This window comes from Danio rerio, chromosome 14 (genome assembly GCF_049306965.1).
Source record: "Danio rerio strain Tuebingen ecotype United States chromosome 14, GRCz12tu, whole genome shotgun sequence".
Taxonomy (NCBI): Eukaryota; Metazoa; Chordata; class Actinopteri; order Cypriniformes; family Danionidae; genus Danio; species Danio rerio.
Window position 1 is genome coordinate 6,315,001 of NC_133189.1, and position 15,000 is coordinate 6,330,000.

The window sequence follows — 15,000 nt, forward strand, 5'->3', positions numbered from 1 at the left end:
TCTCGTATAACTGACTTTATTCTTTCTTTATTATTTCAAGAATAAAGTCATAATATTTTGAGAATAAAGTTGGAGTTATACGAGATTAAAGATGTAAGACATAAACTGCAACTTTACTCTCAGAATATTTTGTCTTTATTGTTGAAATATTACAGTTTTAATCTTGTATAACTCTAACTTTATTTTCATGACATTTCGACCTTATTCACAAATTATTGACTTTATTCTTGAAATATTACGACATTAATCTTGTATAACTTTGACTTTATTCTTTATTATTTCAAGAATAAAGTCAAAATATTATGAGATTAAAGTCGGAGTTTTGCAAGATCAAAGCCGTAATATTTTGAGAATTAAGTTTTGAACAACTATTTTGACTTTATTCTTGCATAACTCCAACCTCATTCTCATAATATTTCAACTTTATTCTCAAAATATTGAGACGTTAATCTCGTACCGCTCCAACTTTATTTTTGTGATATTTATTGTGACACTTTATTCTCAAAACTTCGATTTTATCCTCGAAATATTACAGTCTTAATCTTGTAACTTTTTTTTAACATGGCATTAAAACGCATTTATAATACACAGTATAAGGAAATGGTTTCATATGGTTTTCAACACAAAAAGAAGATATTTTGAAGAATGTTGGAAACCAGTAATCTCTAACATTTCCAGAATGTCTTCTTTTGTGTTCAACAGAAAAAAAAAGTAATTCAAACAGGTTTGCTACAAGTGGAAAGTGAGCAAATGATTGAGGGATGTTCATATCTGGGTGAACTATCCCTTTAAATGCAAATAAAATTAAATTGTCAGCACATGGGTAAAATAAATTTTAAAAATGGCATTCAGTGTAATAGTTAGGACGGTTAAGGTATTAATAAAACACCACATAAAATGGAGACATTTGTTTTCTTGGCATGTTCAAATAAGTGTTGGTGGTGTTTTACAGTTTCTTTCTATTTGCTATTTATATACTGAATATTTCTCGTTGTTCTTCTTAGTTATTAAAATAACCAGGACACTTTTGTCTCAATTGTTAAATGTCATTCAGTGTAACGGCATCAAATAACTATTTTAAAATCATATAAAAAAACCTGAGAGCAATTCGAAAGTCTGTGACATCATCAAAAGGCACCCTGAGGACCATGTGGCGCTGCGGCAAAGTGAGTTTATTGCTCTTAAATATTTGATCATTTTGCCATTTCTTAGTATAGAAACCTAACCTAAAAGCACTATTATTGTTTTTTTTTCCCCCACAAATAATTTTAATTATCCCTACTGGTAAAGCGCATTGATTGATTTTGGTTGCCAGTTGACGAGCTGAAGTTGAGTTATTGTGTAAAGTTTTTGTCAAATTCTCTTTTACACAATATACTTCATTATCTATCCATCCATCCATCCATCCTTAATTCAGTCCTCAAAACTGAAAATCATGTGATTTAACTCTGTGTTGTATTCAATTACATTTACGTTAACATTTCTGATGTTCATTTTTTTTAATTCTGACTTCTAATTTGTGCAAATCTGATTCTAGCAACAAGCACATGATCAGACAAATATACTTTGACCTGTTTGATGAGGTAAAAAATGTGTATTATTGATAAAAAATTTGGGCCCCAGGAGATTCTTGCTAACAATAAATCACAGCATCTGACTTTGGTTGAAACGCATTTTAATAACAACGTCAACTGACCAGTGGTGTAAAGAGTACTGAAAAATCATACTTAAGTACTACAACTTGCCTAAAAATGTAGTACAGGTAAAAGTATCTGTTGTAAATATCACCCAAAGTAGGAGTAAAAAGTAGCCTTTTCAAAAGTACTCAAGATTTGTGAGAATTAAGTATTACACTAAAAAGTTGATGATTTACATGTAATTTGTGAATGTGTGTAAACGTAACATTCTGTAGTAGATTTAGTTATTTCCCAGCAGGCACACAATGTCATAAGACGTTAATGTTAGGTTAAGGTTAGACGTTAAGGTTAGATTTAGGTTGTGTCCAACTAGCATCTAAGGACAACGTTATTTTGACGTCCAATAACGATATCAAATGAAGTTAATATTTGGTTGATTTTGTTGTGTTAGAAAGTCACCAAAATACAATGTCAAGACAACATCATAAACCAACGTCATACTGTCGTCAAATATTGACATTTATTCATTAGGTATGGCAACCGACATCTGATAAATGTCATAGTGGTAACGTCCACACAACGTCAAAGTGTAACATCATTAAACGTTGATATTTGGTTGATTTTAGATTGGACGTTGAACATTGAAGTCGGCCTTTTTGCAAACAAAATGCAACGCCCCCACGATGTTGGGGTACAATGTCAACCTGGTGTCAGGTTGATGTCTTGTGCCTTCTGGGTGTTAAAGGCCATTTCGGTCATCATACAGTAAACATCCGTCATCTTCTCATCAGTGACATGCATCTAAACAGTCTCTGTCAATGCGGGTAAAGATTTTGGACATCTTCTTGCACACTTTTAATGCTTCCAAACAGTTTGCTGCAATTATAAAGCGCCCATGTCTTGAGGTAGTCCATTATGATGCGATTTACTGTACCTTCTATGTGCGATTTGATTTAACAAAAATCACAGGACTGACTTTTCTAATCCCCATTGACAAGTAAAAAATAAAGTAGTGGAGTAGAAGTACTGATACTCCACTCAAAATGTACTCAAGGGAAAATAAAAGTACACATTTTTAAAACTACTTAGTAAATTACAATTTCTAAGGAAAACTACTCAGTTACAGCACTTTAACCAAAATCTAACGTTGAGCCCTAGTAAACCAGCATCATATTGATGTCAAATACTGGCAATTGTTCGTCAGGCAACCAAAATCCAATGTCTGATAGACATCATAGTAGTAACGTTCACACAACGTCAAGCTGTAACATCATTAGTCGTTGATCAGGAGCGGACTGGGACAAAAATTCAGCAATGGCACTGTAGCCACACAAATTACCACACCGACACAAACTATCACACCGACACAGCCACACCCACTGACACGCACATTCACTATTTATTTTGGTGTACAGATGGTGAAATAATATGACATTCTTGCCAGATTTTGATTAACCTCAGATTGGGTCGGCCCATCTTGAAACTAGGTGGCAGTTGCCGATTGGGTCAAATGCTTAAAATTTTTTATTATTATTATTTTCATTATCATCATCATAATATCACATCTAGCAAGAGATAAAAGCTGTCTGCACTTAAAAACAATACATATATATATATATATAAAAAAAAAAAAAAACTGACCGGACCACATTTAAAAATTGGCATTTGCCAGAATTGCCAGATGGCCAGTCCGCCCCTGTCGTTGATATTTGGTTGATTTTAAGTTGTGCGTTGGACATTGACTGATGTTGGGTTCTAATGTCTACCTGATTTTCATTTTCAAACAAAATGCAACATCGCCATGACATTAGGGTACAACGTCAATTTGACATGATGTACTGTGCCTGCTGTGTTAACATTTTTGATGAAAACTTTTCAAAGTTTAGTATCACAAGCCCTTTAGTATCTTTAAAGACATATCTGCTTTTCATAAACATCGTTAAACGAATTGATATAAATAGATGGCATCATCGCAATAATTAATGCTCTCCTCATTTACTGGCAATTATTTGATCGCAGTCCGAATGCCTGACATCTCCCTTTCTTTCAAGCAAATGTGAGTGTAAAGTGAGACTGGGGATTTCCACAGACATAATGCGTGGCATAAATCATCTTAAATGTAGCGCCTTTCATCTAATTGCTCTGCTTTGTGTAGCACATGTAACAGAAGGCCGTCCCCTTTGGAAGGAAACATGGTCGTTTTTCACAGTGTAAACTGATCAATTGAATGGGACATCGAAAAATGAAATTTGAAGAAGGCATTTTTTCGCTCTTATCCGTCGTCGAAATACCACAGTAATAGCAACAAAGTGGTTTTTCCTCAAAAATGCAGTTTCTGCTGATCGAATCAGGATTTCAGGGCAGCACATTTGAGAGTATGAACGACAGGACCCATCAGACTTAAGTGAATTATGACCCTGTTAAAGCAGGTTTTAGTGCCATCCCAAGCAGACACATTTTCCAGCCTTTTCCTGTAATTTTTGAAAGCCTTTTTGCTGTAATAAAATATCACTTTTTCCAGCATTTATGCATTAAACGCCCATCGTCCTCGTGTCTCCGCTCCGATGATAATCAGATTGCATCTCGCTTCCTTTTCTACGCCTCTCTCGGATCACTCTCCATAAAGATGACACGAAAGCCTGCAAACTGGACCAAATTGACCTCTGTTTCTGCCTCGCGCTATATACCGCTCTCCTCAGTTTCTCCGACAGTCGCTTGTGTTAGGATTACATCATCATCATCACACAAAAGGCTCTGAATTGTATTCCTTAAAAAAGCAGGGTATGTGACTTATTTTGAAGATATGTACGCAAATAACCTCATCCCTCAGCTTCAAAAATAAAGATCTGCTCCATAGTTTTAAGGTCAGTTAACCTTGAGCTATATATGTGTTTCGTCAGCCTGTTTACAGGAAGAAACGTAACTATTTTACATTTTGTCAGTTTAGTAGCTATTTCATAAGTACAATCGTATGAAAATGTTCAATTTTAGAAAGGAACCCCGCTCCTAAACCCAACCATCATTGGGGGATAAGCAAATCTTACTAAATTGTATGAATGAGATCGTATTAATTAATTCGAATTAACCACTAAATCAAAAAGTTACGAATTGCCGTAAGATAGAGTTGGTTTCACAGTATATTTAGTCAATTTGCAATAAAACTTTAGAATAAATAGGATTACATCATCTGAATAAACAGTGGAGATTTTGGGAGTGTGACAGAAATGACTCTGGGGTCTATTCAAGAAAGTAGGGTTTGTAATTTACCCAGGTAAATTTAAATATAGGGAAGCGAATGTAATGTGAAGTGACGCTGGACAAGGAAGTGCGGATCCAAGTGTAGGGTTTATTTGCAGAATGGTCAGGCAAGCAACAGTCAACACAGGGGCAAGCAGATGTATGCAGGCAAATCCAGAGTCTTACTCAAAAACACAGGCGATAGGTCAGTACAGGAAGGCAGCAGACAACATAAACAAATAAACAAGGCGAGGGTCAAAAACACGGCAATGCAAGGCAAGGGAGCCACATAGAAATGTTCACAATGACAGTTAAACAAGACTCAGCCATGACTCAAAGTGAGCTGTATATATGTGTAGTGTCATCAGTCCATGTGCAGCATCAGCTGTGTGAGTCTAACCAATGGAGACTTGGAGCAGGTGTGTGTGCGTGTTGCATGACCGGATCTTGTAGTCCATATACTGGCAGATTTGTAGTCCATTAGCGATCTGTTTGTATCACACATTTCAATACAATACATAAGTGTAATAGATAATCTGATGAGTATTTTGAGCTGAAATTGAAGACACAATCTGGAGACACAATATTAAATGGAGTTAACTTGTTAACAAAGGTTCAGTGGCAGAACCACGCCTCACTTAGTCTCTTTAACCAGTCACCTACTTCCTAGAACTTATTTAAGGCAGACCAGCCCTCTAGCACTGTTCTTCTCGTTCTTTCAAACCCACCCTCCCTCACTGTAGTTCCTTGCTTCTCATTCACAATCCTATAACCCTTTCTTTACTCCTAGGTTAAATCAGGGAGTCCGAACCCTCTACCAAAAAATATTACAGAGACAGTACCACCCCTCCCCCCCCCCCCCCTCTGAGTCTCTGGGCATCATCGTAGGCCATCAACCTACCTACCTGTTCACTGTTTATCCTCTCACTTCCCTTCCCTTTCATCCCACTGTTCTCTTACCATCACCTTCATCCCTACAATAAAGTCTAGCCCCCCTTGAAAAAAGGGGAAAAATAGGTGCCCTTTAAAGTTTTAAGATCATGATTACAAATATTGTACCAATAGAGGAGACATAGTTTGCTGCTTTTTTTGAGTGTCTATTTTTATGGTGGCTTATGGTTTTGGCATTCTGTCTTTTGTGTCCAGAGTTAAGTCGATTGAACTTACTCTGAGCATCGATTTTCAATCTCGAGTTAGCAGGTTTAGGGTTAATCAACTGAGCAGATTTCTGCAATACACCCCTGGTGGTCCATCATGCTAGCCATAACACTTAAGGACAGAGTCCTGCACATATTCACTACTCTGTAACCTGGTGCAAAACGGCTATTAGATCGCATCAGAACATCACCGACAACCATACCAAATCCTGATGTCCCCAACAGGTCCTTTTAGCGTGCGAGTAAAACACTTTCAGTTTTATTTCTCATAAAGCCAAACCCCTCTCTGATGCAACGCAGTATTATTTCACTGTGGAAACATGATGACTGCTGATGTGGTAACCCATTGAAACCCAGCTGTGGATATTAGCAATTAAGTCGAGCATAATTGTTTGGAAATGAGAATAGGCGGCGATAAAACAGGATGGAGTGAACTGACGATCGCTCTCTGAATGATTCTGCTCACTTCAGTCTGTGATGAGATGGCTCACAACAGGTTTGATGCTGCATTAGTGACGTGGGGTGTTTAGTTAATGTTTTTCTACTCTGCAAAAGTGAGCTTCTCGCTGCAGGTAGGCCTACTGCAATTCTGCGAGAGCTCAGGACCAGAGGCGATGATAGGTTCCCATCCATAACCCATGAACCTCAGCACCTGCGAAAGCTTCCAGCAATGATTTCCTGTCGCAGCATGATGGCACTGCAGATTTGGCTTCCTGAAATGCATCGCAATTAGGATTTAATTGATCTATGTCTTTAGAGTCATGTTCAATTGAAAAACTTTGTTGTAAAAAGTAAGGCTTTAAGTTGGAGGTTAGGATAAGAGGTTGTTTTAAATAAATAGTTCATAAAAAATGGAATATTTAGTTAATTTACTCACCCTCAGGCCATCAAGGATGTACAGTGGTTGCCCTTATTTATTAAATTCTGTGTAAACCAAAACTTGCTGAGATGTTTGTTTCAGTATGTTGATTTAATTCCAATTAAAATGGAATATTTAGAAGGGGCGGAGCTTTCTTTTTGTGCATCATTCCCTCTTAACAAACTAATGGTAAAAGGGGCGTGGCTGAAAATATTGTAAATGAAGCTGTCAAACTGATGTAAACAGAGAAGAACGGACACTCCAAACGCAAAAGCAAATGACCAGATTTGATTGAAGATTACCAAAACAAACTATGGATTAACTTGTACGGATTCGTGCTAGTAAAATAAACATTGCAAATTTTTCTATTTTTTCAAAATTTTTAGTTGAATCTTTGGTCCTTGGTAATTTGTGTAATGCAAGTCAATGGTCAGCCATTTTTGAGAATAAACATAAACACATTCAGTCAGTTTCCTTCGGCTTGGTCTCTTATTTATCAGAGGTCGCCACAGAGGAATGAACCGCCATCTATTATGGCAAATGTTTTACCCAGTCGATACCCTTCCAGCAGCAAGCCAGTACTGGGAAACACCCATACAATTTCACATTTACACACACACTCATAGACTACGGCCAGTTTTGTTTACGTTAGTCCACGTTATAACTAACGTGGTTCAAAGGATGGATCTGCGACAGAGAAACTACGAGTTTTGGCAAACATTCATCACTACATCGTTCTTTTCCCAAAGGATGTATCATTCTATCATAGTTTAGCCGCGATCTACGTCGTTGTTTGGGAAACGCAGCCCTGGTCGGTCTCTTCAGCCATCTAACCAGAGATTGTTATGTATTTCTAAGTCGAGGCTGAAATGCAGAGGTGACCGTGCTTTCGCAGTAGCTGATCCTAGGTTGTGGAGTGCTCTGCCCCTCTGTATTAGATCTGTTTCATCCAACCCGGGCTCATTGTGGAAACGTAGCCCTGCGGACGTTTCTGGAGACCGCGAAATACGTCCCGGGAGGTACGTATTCGAGCAGTTTTTGTTTTCGCGAATCAGCGAGAGGCCGCCGTTCACGCATGCGCTGTTCTCACGTGAAAAGCCGCCGGAGGCCGCTGTAGAGCGCCCATCGGTCCGACTGACTGACTGAACGATCGACTGGGCGGGCTGCCAATCGGCCAACCCAGCCGCCCTCCTCCTCCTTCCCTAAACCCAAGCGACGATTTGCAAAAGCTGTCCAGAAAAAAAAAAGCAAAAGCCCTTGTCCGATTTTGACTGTGTTTTCAGATCTCGACCGCATTCTCGCCCCATCGCGAACTCATTCGCTTTTATTTTTTGGATTCTGTTTTTTATCTTACCTGATTTCTGGATACGCTCTTCCCCGGATGTCGCCGTGACCGGCGCCTCCTCCTCCGGGCCTCCGCTCAGCCGACGTAACACTGCGAGCTAAGCGGACAAACTGGTTTCGGAGGGAAAGCCTTCCACACGGAGGTGAGCCGTCAGAAGGCGAGCGCAAAGAGGAGGAGCGGCGTCACACCGCCCCATATCGTTCGTTCAAAAAAAACAAAGCGCGGCCATACGTACCTCCAGCCACGTAAATTGCAGTCTCCAGAAACGTCCGCAAGGCTACGTTTCCAGAATGAGCTTGGGTTGGTTTCATCTCTGTCTGATTTTAAATCTAGATTAAAAACTTACCTCTTTGATTTGGCATTTTATCAATGGAAATTGTCAGTTTTAGCTATAATTTTAGATTTTTTCTTTGTTGTGATGTGTATTGCACAGCACATTGGTCAACCTCTGGTTGTGTTTAATAGTGCTTTATAAATAATATTGACGTTGTCAAAATTCTACTTATCCAACATTTTAGCTTGACTAAAAATAGAGCAAATCTAAAAATTAAAAAAAGGGTTTTATATACAATAATAAAAGCACACAGAAGCTTGGCGAGAGTTGCCTAAAGGGTGAATGGATGAGTAGACAGTTGATTTATTATGTTGGTGACGGCACCTTCTGGAAAACCCTTGACAGTTTCCCCTGATGCATCTTCAACAGATCAAACACCGCGCTCCTCCATTTCCTCACAATAGGCTCTGTTGTCAGTCTTAAAGGACAGGCGCTTCTGTCAGCGGTGGCTAGGCTGGATTAAAGACAGGCAGTAAATAAAAATATGCCACATCACCCTCACTGAAGCTTCTCTGGGGATCGATACATCTGTCAGTCACCCGGCTGCTGTCTGACTGAGCCAAATGAAAATGCATGCACAAGAAAGCGTGTTATTTTAATAAGCCGCAGTCGAAAGGCAAATATAGTTTTGCCTGAAACATGAGTAAAAGCTGTCACTTCAAAAAGTAATACGAGTTTATTAGTGCAGCTACAGAATGCATTGTGTTCCTTCATTGTGTTGCTGAAACGTTAGAGCTGCGAAACATCCCTCGTCAGCTTTACCTTGTTTGTTCTGAACACAATTAATATTTTAACACGGCATACTGCAAATATGTATTGTTCCATGCTATTCATTTGACTATATACATAATTTAACGATAAGCAATTCCTCTGAAACTCAGTTATTGACACAACTGGACTGGAGAAGATAAGAAAAGGTAACAACATTTAACAGGAGTCAAAAGGGACTGAACTGATGTGTTTGAGAAGGCAAATTTGAGCATGGCAAGCATCCGTAACCCGCTGTATTTGACAGTCAGCATGCTTCTCGAAGCTGTGCATGGCTGGCATTGTACGTTCACCTGCATATAGAGCCGTTTCCTCTGTGAGGGTTTGTTTGTGTGAAAGCTGATCTGCGAAAGTGCCATAGACGAGCTGCATTCGCAGACTCGGAGGCCCTGAACCCAGAACAAGCAGGGATGGAAAAATACCTGCATGTTTACAACTTACTGTAGTAATCAAATCCTGCTTTCACAGGAAAAAAAGCTAAGTGAAAGAGTAGCTCTCCTGAGAGAAAAATAGATGGGTTAAATGATACATTCCTGCAAATGGACATCCATTTATACTAAGCACTGTATTCTGTTCGTGATAAGAATACAGCTTTTTATATATAAGATTAAAAACTGTAAACAGTACTATGGTTTTGCTTGGTTAAAATAATGCTTTTAAATAAATTAATATGCAAATGCTGTACAAAAAAAACTAAAAGGGTGGGTTAATAGTTACTGTATGTTCAACAATCATCAAACTAATTTAAATCATTGATAACACAAGTAAACAAGTGCTACCAAGAGAAAGAGAAAATAAAAAACAAAACTACATAGCCCTGTGTGAAAAAATGTTTGCCCCCCTAAACCTAACTGGTTTGGCCACCCTTAGCAGCATCAACTGCAATGAAGTGTTTTCGATAACTTGCAATGAGTCTGTTACAGCGCTGTGGAGGAATTTTGGCCCACTCATCTTTGCAGAATTATTGTAATTCAGCCACATTCAGCGACCTCTCCAAAGCTTTGATACAGTGGATCATACCTTGTTACAACGCCTCAAAAGTATTGCTTTATTTGATCATGCTATTGGTTGGATCTTACAAATCGAAATCAATGTGTGCAAGCGAATGGCCTTGTTTCAAGTACTTTGAATGTAACTAAAGGTGTTCCACAGGGTTCAGTATTGGGGCCTCTTTTCATTATTAAATTCATTATAAATTTTCATTATTATGCAGATGATACAGTCATATACACGACTGCATTTACACTTAATTTGGCCTTTTCTCAACTACATATCACTTTCAATGTACTTCAACATAATTTATCTGAGTTTAAATTAGTTTTAAATGCCAATTAACCAAAATTTATGCCATTTTCAAATTCAAAACAAGCCAAGCAAAAGCTACGTCCTATTGCTACTACTCATGGTGCAGAGATTGAATTGGTGTCCCAGTATAAATATCTTGGAATTTGAATTGACGATACACTTTCTTTTAGTACTCACATTCAGCAATTGGTGAAAAAATTAAAAGTGATTTTAGGCTTCTATTTTAGAATTAAGAACTGCCTTTCTTTTGATGCTAAAAAGAAGCTGTTTGAGGCAACATTCATATCGACATTGGACTAAGGTGATGTTATCTATATGCATGCTTCGTCTCAAAGTCTGCATGCATTGGATACTGTTTACCATGGTGCACTAAGATTTATAACTAATTTTAAATCCCCAACTCATCACTGTGCTGTATACTAGGGTAGGTTGGTCTGCTTTGTCCTTTCGTAGGCTAAAGCATGGTCATATTCTTGTTTACAAATCTATACTGGGTTCACTCTCATCAAATCTACAGAATTACATTTCGTGATTCTGTTTAGTGACATCACGCAGAGCTGTTACTATAGTTCCTTAACTGGGGACTTTTTCACGTGCAGCATAATATCATTGCACGTCCTATAGCGGCAAAGTTCCTTGAATGAGAGCATAGTTCCCAGCCATATTGACTTAGAAAATTGATTTTAATTTTCCATCAGTCTTAGTACATGATGTAACTACAGAAGAGTCAAGCTTTAAATATGAAAATAATAAAACTCTTTTTTTGAACGAGATGCTAATGGTCTAATACAGTTTAATAATCATGCTAAGTTAATGCTCCCCGCAGACCAAAAGATCAGCTGAATGAATTCAAAAATGGTCAAACTCAACTATTTAACTTTAGGTGATCAGTAAAATGAGCCTATTTCAAAACAAAAGTGTGTGTGTGTTTGTGTGTGTATCCACTAGCTCTCTGTTTGAATAATTTGAACTATAGTTTTAGTAGCATAGCTTGTTTTTCTGTTATGCTAGCATGCATGTTTCCACCAAGTGTTCATTCATTGTTATGTTTATTTATTGTATTAAGAATTAATATTTCCTCTATGTCTCTGTGGATATTTCATTTTGGCCAGTCTATGTGCAGCTGGCTGGGAAAAGACCAGTCAGACTGTGCCACCCAATGCCATAGCAGAAAACGACGAGCCCGTTAGTAATTCAGCGCCATTTCCAATTAGTGTGACAACAATAACCTTTCATCCTGTCATTTATCAATTAGAGGAGAGGAAAAAATCGTCCAGCTGAGAGCTGTGCAATAATGTGCAGCTGTGCTGAAGAATTCGGCGTCCCTTTATTACTTTGCGACAAAGGGGAGACAAAGACATATTTCACTCATTGCGTGACTTAATGAGGGCGCTCACAATCCATCATCCAAATGCAGCCCAGCAGAGGACGGATTCTCGCGAGACTTTCGGCATCAGCTTTCAGTGTTCTCGCGAGAGTTCCTACACGGAGCGAATAGACAGGAGCACGCGCCACCTGATGGTATTAATGAAGCATTTCTGCGACTTTTCTCAGCTATTTTAAAGCTAAAGTCGATTCTGTGCTGCTTGACATCACGTTACTGAAGCTTGCTTTTGAACCAAGGCATAAACGAATCATTTCTGGTTATTATATTTTGTGGGTTTCGTTTTTCAGACCCGAGGACATGATCTTATCAGCACACTGAGGTAAATAACACTGATTCATCTGAATAATCACATACAAATTTACAGAACTAAATACGATTCTTTCTTTCTTTCTTTCTTTCTTTCTTTCTTTCTTTCTTTCACAAATATTTCACAAAATTCACAAATATTAATTATTAAGGAATATAATGTATGTTATGTGTATATATATATATATATATATATATATATATATATATATATATATATATATATATATATATATATATATATATATATATATATATATAAACCTAGTAGGCTAATTATGCTCATAATTATATATACAATCTATATATCATAATAAATATATGAAATGTTTATATCATACATAATGTGAATATATCATAATTTCCATATCAGTATAAATCATAGTTAAATCCTTAACAAATGCATATATCATAATTTTATAATTTTAAAAATATAGCTAATTTTATAATTAAAATGTATACTTATTTCAAATAATTAGTCAATTGCAAAAACAACATTGTTAATAATGAAACATATTAATTTTAAGGAGTATAATAAATGTCATGTTATATAAATCTTGTAAATATGTTTCATAATTATATATGAAATCTAAATATCATAATTAATATGTATATATCATAGTTTGTGAATTGTAATTAAATAATTTGTATATATGTGTAAATTATAAAAATTTATATATCACATTTATATGTCATAATATAAATATATATTTAAGTTATTAATTAAATTAATATAATATAATTAATTTTTTAATATGAAAAAACAATATTTTAAATAATGAAGCTTATATATGAATATGATATGATGCTGTTACATACATATAAACCTGGTAAATGTTTCATAATTATAGATGAAATGTGTGTCATAAGTAACGTACATATATCATAATTTGTATAAATCATAATTAAATAGTTTGTAAATATGTATAAATCATAATTAAATAATAAAACAAATGTATATATTATAATTTCATATTTATATCCTAAATAATGTGCATATATCATCATTTGCAAATAAGTATAAATCATAGTTAAGTCCTTAACAAATCCATATATCATAATTTTATAATTATGTAAATATAACTAATTATAATATCTAATTAAAATATATAATCATGCTTAATAATTAGGCTATAGTTGAAACTGATAACAATTTGATTGGTTTTTACAAAATGTTCTTAAACTACATCAGTAAATCAGAGCAAAAATTTTAATTAAAACACTACAAAAACCTTAGTTCTCATTACTTTTTTTTAAGTTACATTCACTAACTAACTAGGCCTAATTAATCAATTAATGTATATGTATATTAGGTATACTACTTATTTGAGCTGTATGAGATATCAAAATCAGCTGACTATTTGACAATCAAGCCACGATTCTTACCTCTTTCTTTTAAAACATCTAATTATTAATAACTAAATAAATAACTGTGTATACAAATGGTTATTTAATATAATGTTATGAATTCAATCGTTATTAAACATTACATTTAGGTATAATTATATTATATAGGGGTAACACGGTGGCTCAGTGGTTAGCACTGTCGCCTCACAGCAAAAAGGTCACTGATTCAAGTCCCAGCTGTGGATTCTGTGGATGTTTCCCAGTACTGGGTTGCAGCTGGAAGGGCATCCGCTGTGTAAAATATATGCTGGATAAGTTGGTGGTTCATTCCGCTGTGGTAACCCCTGATAAATAAAGGCACTAAGCCGAAGGAAAATGAATAAATTAATATTATATATATATATATATATATATATATATATATATATATATATATATATATATATATATATATATATATACTGATAAAATTGTACATTTAATTGACTGAGTGTGTATTTATTTACTTATTTCATTCATTCATTTTCTTGTCCACTTAGTCTCTTTATTAATCCGGGTCGCCACAGCAGAATGAACTGCCAACTTACCCAGCAAGTTTTTACACAGCGAATGCCCTTCCAGCCGCAACCCATCTCTGGGAAACATCCACACACACATTCACACACACACACTACGGACAATTTAGCCTACCCAATTCACCTGTACTGCATGTCTTTGGACTGTGGGGGAAACTGGAGCACAGGGAGGAAACCCACGCGAATGCAGGGAGAACATGCAAACTCCATAGAGAAACGCCAACTGACCCAGCCGAAGCTCGAACCAGCTACCGTCTTGCTGTGAGGCAACATCACTACCTACTGCACCACTGCATCGCCTATTTCCTTATTTATTTTAATCTATTAATGTTTTTATTGAATAAATTAGTGTGTTAAAAGGTCATTTGCTCCCACAGATGAATAAAATTTTTTGGCACAGTTTAAAACATCAAAACAAGCTGAATAATGATCTGTCAACAAGCGATTCTTTGCTCCAGTTTGTCTTTTTTCTGCGGAGACTCGCCATCAGCAGTCAATATGATCTCTGTTGATCTCTCCTGTGGATATTCACTGTCTTTTCCATCGACCAGCGCAATATTAAAATGCTTCATTCACTGTCATGACCAGTTCATTAAGTCTAACATCTTTCCTGTATGTTATTTTTTCTCCCACTTTTATTTCAGTTTTCCATATTTTCCAGTTGATGCTTCTTTGTGTAATGAGTTCAGATTGGGCCCAATGTTGACTTAAAAATAATAATAATTAGATTTATTTTCAAATGG